General features: G+C 38.8%; 1 non-coding gene across 1 annotated transcript; it reads left to right on the forward strand.

Annotated features, from left to right (window-relative positions):
- Window positions 1–1,911: 1,911 nt before the first annotated feature.
- LOC111823930 lies at window positions 1,912–2,115 on the forward strand. Its single transcript, XR_002827038.1, has one exon. It is a non-coding gene; the product is annotated as a small nucleolar RNA SNORA73 family (small nucleolar RNA).
- The last annotated feature ends 11,138 nt before the right edge of the window (window positions 2,116–13,253 follow it).

A 13,253-nucleotide genomic window follows, 5' to 3' on the forward strand; every position in this document is an offset into this window, starting at 1 on the left:
AATGCACAGTCCTCTTTATACACAAAAAATCACTCATATATTTCATTTGTATCTTTGTTTTCTCTTTGATGCAGATTCAGATAGCTTATATAAAATCCAGAATGCAGTTCTTTCATATGAAAGATCAATAGAACTTGGGAAAAATGAATGTGAATTACTTACAGAAAAAGTGAAAACAATGGAAAATAGGGTTAGTGGACTACACAAGAAGCTATCAGAAGCAAGAGCAATGAAATCACAGTTAGAGCATCAAAAAGTGGAATTAGAAGGAAAACTCTGCAATTTGAGGTATTGAACAATTTGGTTGTAAAGAAATATTTGAATATTCTTATTCTACAGATATGTAGAAGTTTTATAATTGCTAACATATTTGGGGATTTTATAGGGAAGAACACTTCATTAGTATTGTGAAGTATAAAATTCTTGGAAATAATGTACCAAGTTCTTAACAGTGCATACTTCCAGTAATGTAAATGTAATTTTTTCAATCATCATTTGAATGGTTATGTAGCAGCCCACCATATGAAAATCTCATCTGTTTACTTAAAAAATTGAATTTTGGTTGTTTTTCAATCTGTATTATATTTAAGGATTCCAGGAATGACTTTTATATAAATCTGTTCCTATATTTCTGATTATATACTCTAAATTAATTATTTTCTTTTTTTCAATTACAATTTGCATTCAATATTATTTTGTATTAGTTGCAGCTGTACAGCATAGTGGTTAGAGAATCATATACTTTACAAAGGATTCCTCCTGATATTTCCAGTACCCACCTGGCACCATACATAGTCATTACATTATTATTGACTATATTTGTTCTGCTGTACTTTATGAATAAATTATTTGATAGAGTATTATTTGATTAAAGTATGAGAATTTTTTGAAAAGGCCTTTAATCTATATTTCTAAATTGTTCTCAAGAAAGTTCACATTAATCTAAATTCCTACCAATAAGAGAATGAAATAGCCATTTTTTTAAAAGATGGAAATTAAAAAAAAATATGCTGCTTTAATCTTATAGAATGAAAAGTAAAACCAAAAGTGGTAACTGATTAGTTTATTCAGCATCTCTGTTATAGATAAAATTAATTCCAAGGTCTGTATTTATTATTGACTTAATAAATATGGACTTCATGTTGTTCCAAAAAACATTTTTTAAATTGGACTTATTGGCGTAACATTGGATAGTAAAATTATATAAGTTTCCAGTATAAAACTCTATAATACATCAACCATATATTATATTGTATGTTCATCACACCAAGTTTTTTCCCATCACCATTTATTTCCCCTATACATAAATATTTGTCTAGGAGGATTTGTTTTTTGCTTAATCCCTTCACCTTTTTCACAAAGCCCTCCAACTCCCCTTCCCTCTGACATCCGTCAGTCTGTTCTCTACGAATCTGTTTCTATTTTATTGTTAGTTTATTTTGTTCATGAAATTCCACATATGAGTGGAATCCCCCTGCAAGGGATTTTAAAGTGACATAAAATCTACACTAATAAAAGAGAAACATGCAAATTGGTGTCACTCCGCTACCCTTCCCATTGGCTAATCAGCGAGATATGCAAATTAACTGCCAGCCAAGATGGCGGCCTGCAGCCAGGCTGCTTGAAGCTAACAGGAGGCTTGCTTGCTTCAGTGATGGAGGACTCCATAGTTCCCCACCTGCTGCTGCCGGCCTCTGAGCTTGCAGTTTGAAACATTGTTACAAATATAGAAGCTAAACAAAACCCCAGAAACCTGCTTTCAGCTAGCCAGGATCTCAGACCTGGAGTTGAAACAGTGTTTCGATTATAGAACCCAAACAAACCAGATACCTGCTTTCAGCAGCCGAGGCCTCAGAGCTGGAGCCAAGCCTCAGAGCTAAAGCTGGCCCAGAATAAAAAAAAAGAAAGATCCCAACGTGGATACCCTGGGAGGTCACTCTCCCCAGGCTCTGTCCAGGTGGCGTAGGGGAGCATAGGGCTCTGCCCCATGATGTACAGTCCCTTTCCACAACGTTGGAGAGAAAGCCGGGCCTTGAGTCTGCGCCTGCATATTCCTACAGCTTCTCAGAGTCCTGTGGAGAATGACTGAGGAGATAAACCATGCAGGAAAAATCTAGTAAAAAAAAAAAAGTAAAAAAAAAAAAAATAAAAAGTAAAAAAATAAAATAATAAAAAAGAAAGAAAAAAAGGACAGGTTGGGAGCTTCAGTCACCCACCAGCCTGAAAACAGCCCTCAGCCCCTCACCCAGACTGGCCAGGCACCCCAGTGGGGACCCCCACCCTGAAGGGGGTGTGACCAGATGCAAACAGCCATCATCCCCTCATCCAGGCTGGCCAGGCACCCCAGTGGGGACCCGCCCCTGATCCAGGACACCCTTCAGGGAAAACCAGCCGGCCCCTACCCGTGCACCAGGCCTCTATCCTATATAGTAAAAGGGTAATATGCCTCTCAGCACCGGGATCAGCGGAGCAGCGAGGCCTCCCGGCACCGGGATCAGCGTGACAGGGGGCAGCGACCAAACCCCCTGATTGCCCTGCAGCTCTGTGTGTGACAGGGGGCAGGGCCACAACCTCCCTATCCACCCTGCTCTGTGTGTGACAGGGTGCGGAGCCCCAACCCCCTGATCAGCCTTGCTCTGTGCCTGATAGGGGGGAGCTCCCCAACCCCCTGATCACCCTGCGGCTCTGTGTGTGACAGGGTGTGGTGCCAACCCCCTGATCGGCCCTGCTCTATGTGTGACAGGGTGCGGCGCCAACCCCCGCCACTGGCCCTCCTCTGTGTGTGACGGGGTAGAGCCATAACCTCCTCATCGGCCTTGCCCTGAGTGTGACAGGGTGTGGCGCCCCAACCCCCTGATCCACACTGCTCTGTTCCTGACAGGGGAAGGCACCCCAACCCCCCCCACCCCCACGGGCCCTGCTCTGTGTGTGACAGGGTAGAGCCATAACCTCCCCATCGGCCCTGCCGTGAGTGTGACAGGGTGTGGTGCCCCAACCCCTTGATCCGCCCTGCTCTGTGGGTAACAGGGGGTGGTGCCCCAACTCCCCTATCAGTCCTACTCTGTGACTGACAGGGGGGAGCTCCTCAACCCCCTGATCGGCCCTGCTCTGTGCGTGACAGGGGGGAGCTCCCCAACCCCCTGATTGACCCTGCTCTGTGCGTGACAGGGTACGGAGCCCCAATCCCCCTGATGGGCCCTGCTCTGTGAGTGACAGAGGGCAGCGCCCCAACCCCCTGATTGCCCTGCTCTGTGCGTGACAGGGGGTGACGCAGCAACCTCCCTATCCGCCCTGTTCTGTGCATGACAGGGGGCGGCGCCCCAACTCCCCAATCAGCCCTGCTATGAGCCTGATCAGAGGCTGCACCTAAGGATTGGGCCTGCCCTCTGCCACCTGGGAGCAGGCCTAAGCCAGCAGGTCGTTATCTCCCGAGGGGTCCCAGACTGCGAGAAGGCACAGGCCGGGCTGAGGGACCCTCCCTCCCCCCCCCCCCCCCCAGTGCACAAATTTTTGTGCACCGGGCCTCTAGTAGATAATAATGAACAAGATAAGTTGAGGTGTTACAAAAGAAGAAATATAAAATAAAAAGTGTAGGGTAACAGATATTGGACTCCTTAGACTAGTCCTGGATTACAGTAGTCAATGGATATGTCCTGTGTAAAAGACATCTGCAGATGCTGACTTACACTGTAAATCATTTTTAGGAGTACCTGTAATATTTGTGAAGCTAAAACTTTATTTCTAGTAAATTTATAAACTTGCTTATAAACAACAATTTCTTTTTCTAATTATTAACTAAATCCTCTGTCCTAATGGAGGAATGATTAGGACTAGAGAAAAGAAAATTTCAACTCTATCTTTACTGAATAATTTCAAAATTTTTTCTAACAATATTTATCAGTTACTATTAAGTAAAATTTACTTAAGTAGCAGCATGTTTTTTTCATTGCTGCCATTCAGCTATAGAGATTGAAGTGAGAAATAAAAAAAAATGAGACCTAGAAAGGAAAAAAACCAGAGAACATAAAATTTTTTATAAGGATAATAAACCAATGTATGTAGAAGATCATAAAATGGACTCTTCGTTTTCTAACCAAATGAATTTTAAGATAAGTGTATTTAACTGCAGATTTACCTTAAAGCAAGAAAAAGAGAAAAGACAAAAAGCTGATCAATTATATGAAAAATATAAGGAACAGTTAATAAAAAAAGAAGAGCAATATATTAAAGAGACTGAAATTAACAGAGAACTTGAAACCACTCTGAGAACACTAGAGATGGAATTGCAGATTGTAAGGAAGAATTTAAGTCAGGTAAATTTACCTTTGTTAAAAATTTTTATTTCAAACAGTATTTTATCAATATTTGTAATATTTCCTTGATTTAATGTACATTGCTAGGTTTAAAGCAAACCAAAAATGTAATCTCATTCAAAATATGCAATAAAAAATATGAACTGTGACATGTATAACTATTCTTGGCATCTAGTAGATGCTCTGTATACATTTTCTAAATGGAAAAATAGAAAATAAATTGACATTACCATTAACATAAATGTTAACTTTTTCTTTTAATTTTATTTAATATTTTCTATTGATAGTATTACAGATGTCTCCCACTAATCCCTCTTCCACCTCCCCTACTCCCAGTCCCTCCCCCCACCCAGATCTTCACCACCCTATTGCCCGTGTCCATGGGCTATGCATATAAGTATATAAGTTCTTTGGTCTATTTCTTCTCATACTCTAAACCCCACATCAAGGTACATCAGTCTGTTCCATGCCTCCAGGTTTTGGGTCTTATTTTAATGGTCAATTCATTTTGTTCATTAGATGCCACAAATAAGTTAAATCATGTGATATTTATTTTTCTCAGATTGGTTTATTTCACTTAGCATAATATTCTCCAGGTCCATCCATGATGGACATTTTGTGCGGTTTTTTAATGTTAATGTAGAAGCTAAATTGCCTTGAGACTGTGATGAAACTAGTCAAATGTTTATAAAGAAATTTTATTTCACTATACTGTATTTGTGCTCAAAGAATAAATTTAGCTATCACTTAAATTACAATTTGAATTTTTCATGGAAAATAAAGATTCTTGTGCCTACTTTAACAGTTTTTATTAAGGTTCTGTTCTTAAGCTTTGGACCTTTTTTATTGATATGACATAAAAAAACTACATGAAATGTGTCTCTAGGTTGTAGGAGAGCGAAATGACATTCTGAGGCAACTTTCTCAGGAACAGAATGCCAGAAAATTACAGGATGAAAATCTGGCCAAGCTCCTTTGCAAACAAAAAGAGATAGAAAGAACTTATAAGGAAGTGAATTCTGAGGTATTGTACTTAGTCATTTTCAAATGCGCATGTGTTTATATATTTGTGTGTGTATATATTTGTGTGTGTATATATTAAAAACCAGTACTATACATATGAAAAGTATAGAGGATTTTAAAAGCACATCTATATATGTATATATATAAAGGTGGCATTTTTGGTCCATTGGATAAAATGATATTCTTAATTCAAATCCATTTGTCTCCAACAGTTAAATAGTGACATTTACAATGGCCTCATCCAAAGTGAAAGCTTTCAATATTTTCCATAGGAATCAATGAACTTTCCATGATCTCAAAAGTATTGCTACTAACAACAGATGCTCCAGTTTGGGGCAGTGATTTCATTTCCTTGATAAAATATTAATAGAGAGGTTAGTTTCTTTTTCCACTGATGGTTAGGAAGAAAGTATAGCCTGTTCAGAGATCATATTTTAGATGTCATTCTTCTACTTTTGAGAAAAGTAACAGTTTGTTCTAAGTAGTATCCCATTTTAATATAAGGAGCCTATAAAGACAATAAGATGCCATAATATATACTTAGTGGTAACTTATTGATAAATATTTTATTCCTAGTATTTCTCCCATTTCACATTTATTACACTTTAAACATCATGAAGAGAAGATAAAAGTTATTGCAGAAAAAAATAGTCTCATGATTTTCTAAGAAGAGCTCTATAAATTTTATCTTGGTCATCGTTTGTTTTTTGAAACATAAGACTTCTTTTGTGTTTATATACTCACATGGAGAAGTAGTTATAGATTGGTGCAAGAGCACGAATTGTGGAGTCAGAAGACCTGTGGGAAATCCTAAAATTGCTTATCTTTTTAACCCCTCCATTCCAGATTGTGAAAACTGAAAGAGTTCATTGATGTATATAGAAATGCTTTGGACAATGCTTAGATTATCAGTTAGTAGTAGATTTAGTTTTTATAACTGACTCTGAAAATATTAGAAAAGTAGAATATCTCTGGACTATTCTCAGGAGAAAAGAATAGGAAACTTAATCTATCTTACCTAATAATAGGCAAACATGTAAATTGACTGTACCTTTGCTATGCTAACCAGCCAATCAGAAGAGTATGCAAATTAACCCAACAAAGATAGCAGTTAAATTGCATACGTAGGCACCAAGCAGTGGAGCCAGCCTGATGGCTCAGGGGCCGGCTCCAGCCGGCGCCCAGCCAGAGCGAAGGCCTGGGTCCCGGGTGCTGGAGGCAAACTGGTGCCAGCAGCCAGGGAAAAGGAAGGCCTATTGTACGAATCTCTTCATGCAACAGGCCTTTAGTCCTAATATAAGCAGGGTTAATACTCTTACTGTGGAATAGCTATATATTCAGATGGTAAACTCAATTTTTAAGTATATTTAGAGTTAATATTTTATTTAATGTATTATGGTTTGGGGGTAGTTCAGAGAAAGACCTTTTCAATTCTGAAACTCTCAAAAATTTATTCACTTGTGGCTTCTTTTTTACTTTCAAGAATTCATCATCTTATATTAAGTTTTTGAACTTTTTGGAATTTATGCTTATACAAAGTTAGAGGTTTGGATCCAACTTTATTTTTTCAGAAGGATATCCACTTATTGCAAGCCTTTTATTATATAAACATATAGATTATTATTTAATGCTAGAGGATATCATGATATGCCATTTCATTGAGTGCCAGCTACAAGTGTTTATTTCTTCTTCTTCTTTGTTTTACTTAGTTTCTTTTCATTTGTCTTTAACTTTTATTTAAAAACTGTTTTTCAATTACAGTATATATTCGATATTATTTTGTATTAGTTTCATGTGTACAGATAGTGGTTAAACAATCATAAACTTTACAAATTTTCTCCTCCCAATATTTCCAATATGCACCTGGCACCACACATAATTATGACAATATTATTGACTATATTCCCTATGCTGTATTTTAGATCCCCATGACTATTTTGTAACTACAGTCTGTACTTCTCAATCCGTTCACCTTCACCTTTTTTACCCAGTGCACCAATCCTACTTTCCTCTGGCAACCATTAGTATATTCTCTGTATATATGAGTCTGCTTCTGTGTGTGTGTGTGTGTGTGTTTGGGGAAGGGTTCTTTTATATTGTTCTTTATATTTCACATATAAGTTAAATCACATAGTATTTGTCTTTCTCTGCCTGACTAATTTCATTTAGCATAATACCTTCTAGGTCTGTTCATATTGCTGCAAATGGTCTTATTTCATTCTTGTTTATGGCTGAGTAATATGTAATTTTATCCATTTGTCTATTGGTGGGCACTTGAGCTGCTTCCATAGTGTGGCTATTGTAAATAACACTGAAATGAATATAGGGGTGCATATGTTCTTTAAAATCTGTGTTTTGAGTTTCTGTGACTATATATCCAGAAGTGAAAATTCTGGGTCATAAGGCAATTCCATTTTTAATTCTTTCTTTAACCTCCATTTTGTTTTTCATTCCCATCAACATTGCATGAGGGTTCCCTTTTCTTCACATCCTCACCAACACTTGTCTGTTGATTTATTGATGATAGCCATTCTGACAGGTGTGAGGTGATTTCTCATTGTGGTTTTAATTTGCATTTTTCTGATGATGAGTGATGTTGAGCATTTTTGCCATCTGTATGTCCTCTTTGCAGAAGCGTGTATTCATATGCTCTGCTCATTTTTAAGTTAGATATTTTAGTGTTGAATGGTATCAGTTCTTTATAAACTTTGGATATTAACCCCTTATCAGATGTATGATTGATGAATATTCTCTCCTGTTTAGTAGGCTGTCTCCTCCTTTTGTTGATGGTTTCCTTTGCTGTGCAAGAACTTTTTGGTGTGATATAATATCATTTATTTTTTTCTTTTGCTTTCCTTCCCTGGGGAGATATATCAAATACAAATGTAAGTATAAAGTTTTTAGCACTTGGTCATAAATGTGAGGGTTAATGTTTGGATTCTCCCTTCTAATTCATTGATATATATGTCTGTCCTTATGCCAGTAATCAAATTTTATGGGACGTCTTTCCCAGTCATCTTGCATGCTGCAAGGTTTTTTATGTAATAATAGAAAGTCTGTGTAGTGGAATTTCTTTATCTTTACATCTGTGGAGACATTTTGCTTCTTATAGGATCCTGTGGCCAACTTATATTTTACTGACTCTGTGAAAGGAGAGGAAAGTAGGCTTACAAAGATAACGTACATTCCTCCCCCCGCCCCCCAATTCAAACCTTTAAATTCAAACCCAGTGTCTCCACCTCACTTTTATTTCCAGCAAATCTTGGTTGCTGACTTAATCAGCCTTTTACTTCATTAAGTTTAACTCATATTTCATAGACTTGACCATAGATTTTACTGTCTAGGAAGGAGTAGATTAAATCTGGACTGTCAGCTTTCCTCTTGGGCAATCTCTCTAATCCATCATCTTGCCATTTACAAGTAGATCCTCTTTTGACCTTGTTCTTTTGTATGACACTGGTGCCAATCTTGTTCCTGGCATAGATCCTATATTTTCAGAAGCCACAGTTCCCTGTATCTGCTTCTTTTACTTAAGCTGTACTTTATAGCTTAATACATAATTAATGGGATATATGTTTTATCCCATCCAAAGAAAAAAGGTCAAGGTTAGAGCTATTAAAAACCAGGTAGTATTCAATTTATCAGAGACAAATAATAGATTGGTCATTTGAATTTCAAAATTTCAAAGCCAAAGTGTGTGCTGTAGAGAAACATTGAGATGTAACATAAAGAGGAGATGGTTTTACCTTCCCATACTAACAAGCCTGTGGGAAAGGGAAAGGAGAAGTTATATTTAAATAGTGCCGAAGGGCACTACTACATTTGTTTCATTACTGAGATTAAAAATGATTCCATAATGTTTTCTATTCACTGAGGAAAGGAAGATGAAGATGGAGTACTAGGTTGATTAATAAAGATTTAAAGCTGACTGTCTCTTTTAGAATTTCAGTTAATTAAAATAAGGTAAAAGGTATGATATTGGTTATTTTTTAGAAGAGTTCTTTTGTTTAATATATTTTATTGATTTTTTACAGAGAGGAAGGGAGAAGGATAGAGAGTTAGAAACATCGATGAGAGAGAAACATCGATCAGCTGCCTCCTGCACACCCCCTACTGGGGATGTGCCCATAACCAAGGTACATGCCCTTGACCGGGATCGAACCTGGGACCTTTCAGTCTGCAGGCTGACACTGAGCCAAACTGGTTAGGGCGATATTGGTTATTAAACTGACTATTTCTAGTTGTTTTTCTACTATTTCACGTCAAATCTTTGCCTCCTTGCCAGTCTTCCTTAATCCTGGAAGTTATAGGAAAACTTCAAAGATATGTACCTGCATATTTGTAATTGAAGGAGAACCCTAGAAAAACTGCTGTCTCTTCTAGTTATCCACTTCTCTCATTAGTTCTGTCATTAATAAATTAATAAATTAATCTCAATATTCATCAGATCCTACTTCAAAGGAGACTACAGGCAGACCTTGGAAACAATGCAGGTTTGGTTCCAGACTACTACAATAAAGCAAGTGTCGTAATACAGGGAGCCACACAAATTTTTGGTTTCCCAGTGCATATAAAAGTTATGTTTACACGATACTGTAGTCTATTAAGTATGCAACAGCATTATGTCTAAGGAAACAATGTAGATACCGTAATTAAAAATGCTTTATTGCTAAGAAATGCTAACCATCATCTGAGCTGTTGGGAAATGGGACCTATGACTTACTAGAAGCACAGTTGCCACAACCTTCCACTTGTGAAAGAACTCAATATCTTGAAAATACAGTAAAACATGGTACGCCTATAATTTCTACTGTATACGTTATGTTTCTTATTATCTCTCTCTTTTTTAAATCCAAAAAGGTTATCTGTTTTTCCCTAACAAACTTCCTGAAATATAGTGGTTTCAGTAAATAACATTTATTTTGTTCACAAACCTACACTGAGGAAAGGTGTGGTCAGGACAGCTTGTCTCTGTCCCTCCGGCTTCAATCTGGACAGTTCAATGGTTGGTGGCTGGAATCATTTGAATGGTGGTTCACTAACATGTCCGATTGCTGATGCTGACGGTTGGTTGGGACGACAGTGGGGAGAGATGGCTGGAACATCTATCCTGGAACCGCCTAGGCGCTCACTATTGCTGAGCTTCTTCACAACACCCCAGGCACCCCACCTCCATCTGCACTTCGTTGAGATGGTAAAATCTCGGACTGCAGCCGGTGCCTGATGCCATAGCAATGGAGACTTGTGGGGGTCAGCCTGAGATAGTGAGCCAGGCAGAAGCGGTGTCGCCTTTTCGAACCCAGCCTTGAAATTCACACAGCATCACTTTCACCATATGTTGTTCATTAGGAGCAAGTCACTAAGGTTGACCCATATTCTACCTTTTTTCATGGAATGAAGATTTTAAAATGTAAGGCACATTGAAAAACCAGCATAATCTATGCACCGGCCACATTTTAAAATATTCCTTCCTCATGAAAAATACTTTCATCCCTACCCATCCCTGTCCCCCACAAGTCTCAATTACTAGGGCATCAGGCCCAGGCTCCAGTACAAGATTTTACCATCTGAAGTGCAGATGGGGACGAGGTGCCTGAGATGTGGGTTTTTAAAATATATATACGTTTTTATTGATTTTTAGAGAGAGAGAGGTGGAGAGAGAAACATCAACCAGCTGCCTTCCATACAGCCCCTACCAGGGGTCGAGCTCACAATCTTGGCATGTGCCCTGATCAAGTATCTAATTGGCAAACTCAGGACCAACTGAGCCACATTAGCCAGGGATGGGTTGTGTTTTTTTTTAATAAAGCCCCTTTGAATATAATTTTTTTCAATATGCAGACTTGAGAACCAAAGAGACAAGTAATTTATCACCCACACACCAACATTCGCTAAATTGCTAAAGATGGCTATTTGGAAGTAGAAGATGGGAGGCACATTAGTCCACAGAAATTCTGATATATAGCCTGTATGTTTCCGTTTCTTTGAGTAGGATTAGTCCTAACTATGTTGGAACGCTTCTCCACAACCCTTTTCTGTACCCTCTGAGCTCTGCATTCTGTCCTCTTCATAAAAAATGTCCTGTGTTAGCCTGCTCTTCCCTGTAGAACATCTAAGACCCACAGGCCTCTGTGGTATACTGTTTAGTCTTCTTTAGTCCAAGTTAGCAAGAAGGGTTTATGCTACTACAAGTCTCTTAAGGCTTTGAGTGTCTTGTGAATTTTATTGGGGTTTATGCCACTAGAAAACCTACCCTCACAAATCATTTTGAGATGAGCTCTTCACCTTGGGCTTCCTGGAGCAACACCTCTAAAACCTTTCTTTCTTTCTCTCTTTCTTTCTCTCTTTCTTTCTTTCTTTCTTTCTTTCTTTCTTTCTTTCTTTCTTTCTTTCTTTCTTTCTTTCTTTCTTTCTTCTTCTTCCTTCCTTCCTTCCTTCCTTCCTTCCTTCCTTCCTTCCTTCCTTCCTTCCTTCCTTCCTTCCTTCCTTTCTTTCTTCCTCCCTTCATTCCTTCTCTTTTTAAAATTTATTTTTCAATTATACTTTACATTCAATATGATCATCTATGCTATATGCCTTTAAATTTCTTATATTCTGACTAGAGGCCCCAGTGCAGGAAATTCATGCACTCAGGGATGTGGGGGGAGAGGGCCCCTCAGCCCAGCCTGCGCCCTCTCGCAGTCTAAGAGACCTGGGAGGATGTCTGACTGATGGCTTAGGCTCACTCCCCATGGCATTTGGACATCCTTAGTGCTGCCAGGGAAGAGGGAGAGGCTCCCGCCACCACCGCTCTGCTGGCCAGCTGTGAGCCCGTCTTCTGGCTGAGCTACCAGGGGGCAGCTCCTGCATTGAGCATCTGCTACCTGGTGGTCAATGTGCATCATAGTGACTGGTTGTTCCACCATTTGGTCAATTTGCATATTAGCCTTTTATTATATAGGATGATCCTTAAAGGAATTTGAGGCACCGCCTTAAATCTTTCTGAGATCTTAAGGGTTTTATAGTATGGGCTTCATCCTTAGACCATGTTCTCCTGGAAAAACCATAGATTTGATCTTAGCCCAGAAGCCATTTCTTTATTTTGGCATTATTTGACAATTGGCCATGTGGGGGAGGCTATAAATGAGAAACCAATAAATCCTGGATTTTTATATTTAATAATCTTTCTTTAGCTTATGTTTCTAACAGATTTTTATTTTACCTGCTTCATGTGAGCATCCTCTTTCATCCTCGTTTCAGTGTCATTTTATTCACTTGCCCAGAAGCCCTTGCTGGCAGCCTCCTCAGGGGCCATTAGGCCTCCATTCACCATTTCTTGGAGGCCCTTTTGGTTGTCTTTCTCTCACTACTCTGCATTATGTTAGGTTCCACTTACCTATCTCCTATTTCACAGGCACTCCTATATGTCCATGGTGTTTTTGAGTGAGAAGGTGTGTGTGTGGGAGTGGGGGTGGGGGTGGGCGGGCAGCACTCTTTTTAGCATCAGTATTTGTGCCAGGTATTTATTGCTTCATAATAAACCACTTCCAAACCCTTTGGCCCAGAGCAGCATTTCTTTTGTTCACAGATCTGCAGTTAGGTCAGGCTCACTTCTTTTCCACTTGCCATGAGCTGCAATGACTAGAGGCTGGGGACTAGAATCATCTAAAGCAGCGGTTCTCAATCTGTGGGTCGAGACCCCTTTGGGTGTTGAACGACCCTTTCACAGGGGTCACCTAAGACCATCGGAAAACACATATATAATTACATATTGCTTTTGTGATTAATCACTATGCTTTAATTATGTTCAATTTGTAACAATGAAAATACATCCTGCATATCAGATATTTACATTATGATTCATAACAGTAGCAAAATTATAGTTATGAAGTAGCAACGAAAATAATTTTATGGTTGGGGGTCACCACAACATGAGGA

This window comes from Myotis lucifugus, unplaced genomic scaffold (assembly GCF_000147115.1).
Source record: "Myotis lucifugus unplaced genomic scaffold, Myoluc2.0 scaffold_749, whole genome shotgun sequence".
Taxonomy (NCBI): Eukaryota; Metazoa; Chordata; class Mammalia; order Chiroptera; family Vespertilionidae; genus Myotis; species Myotis lucifugus.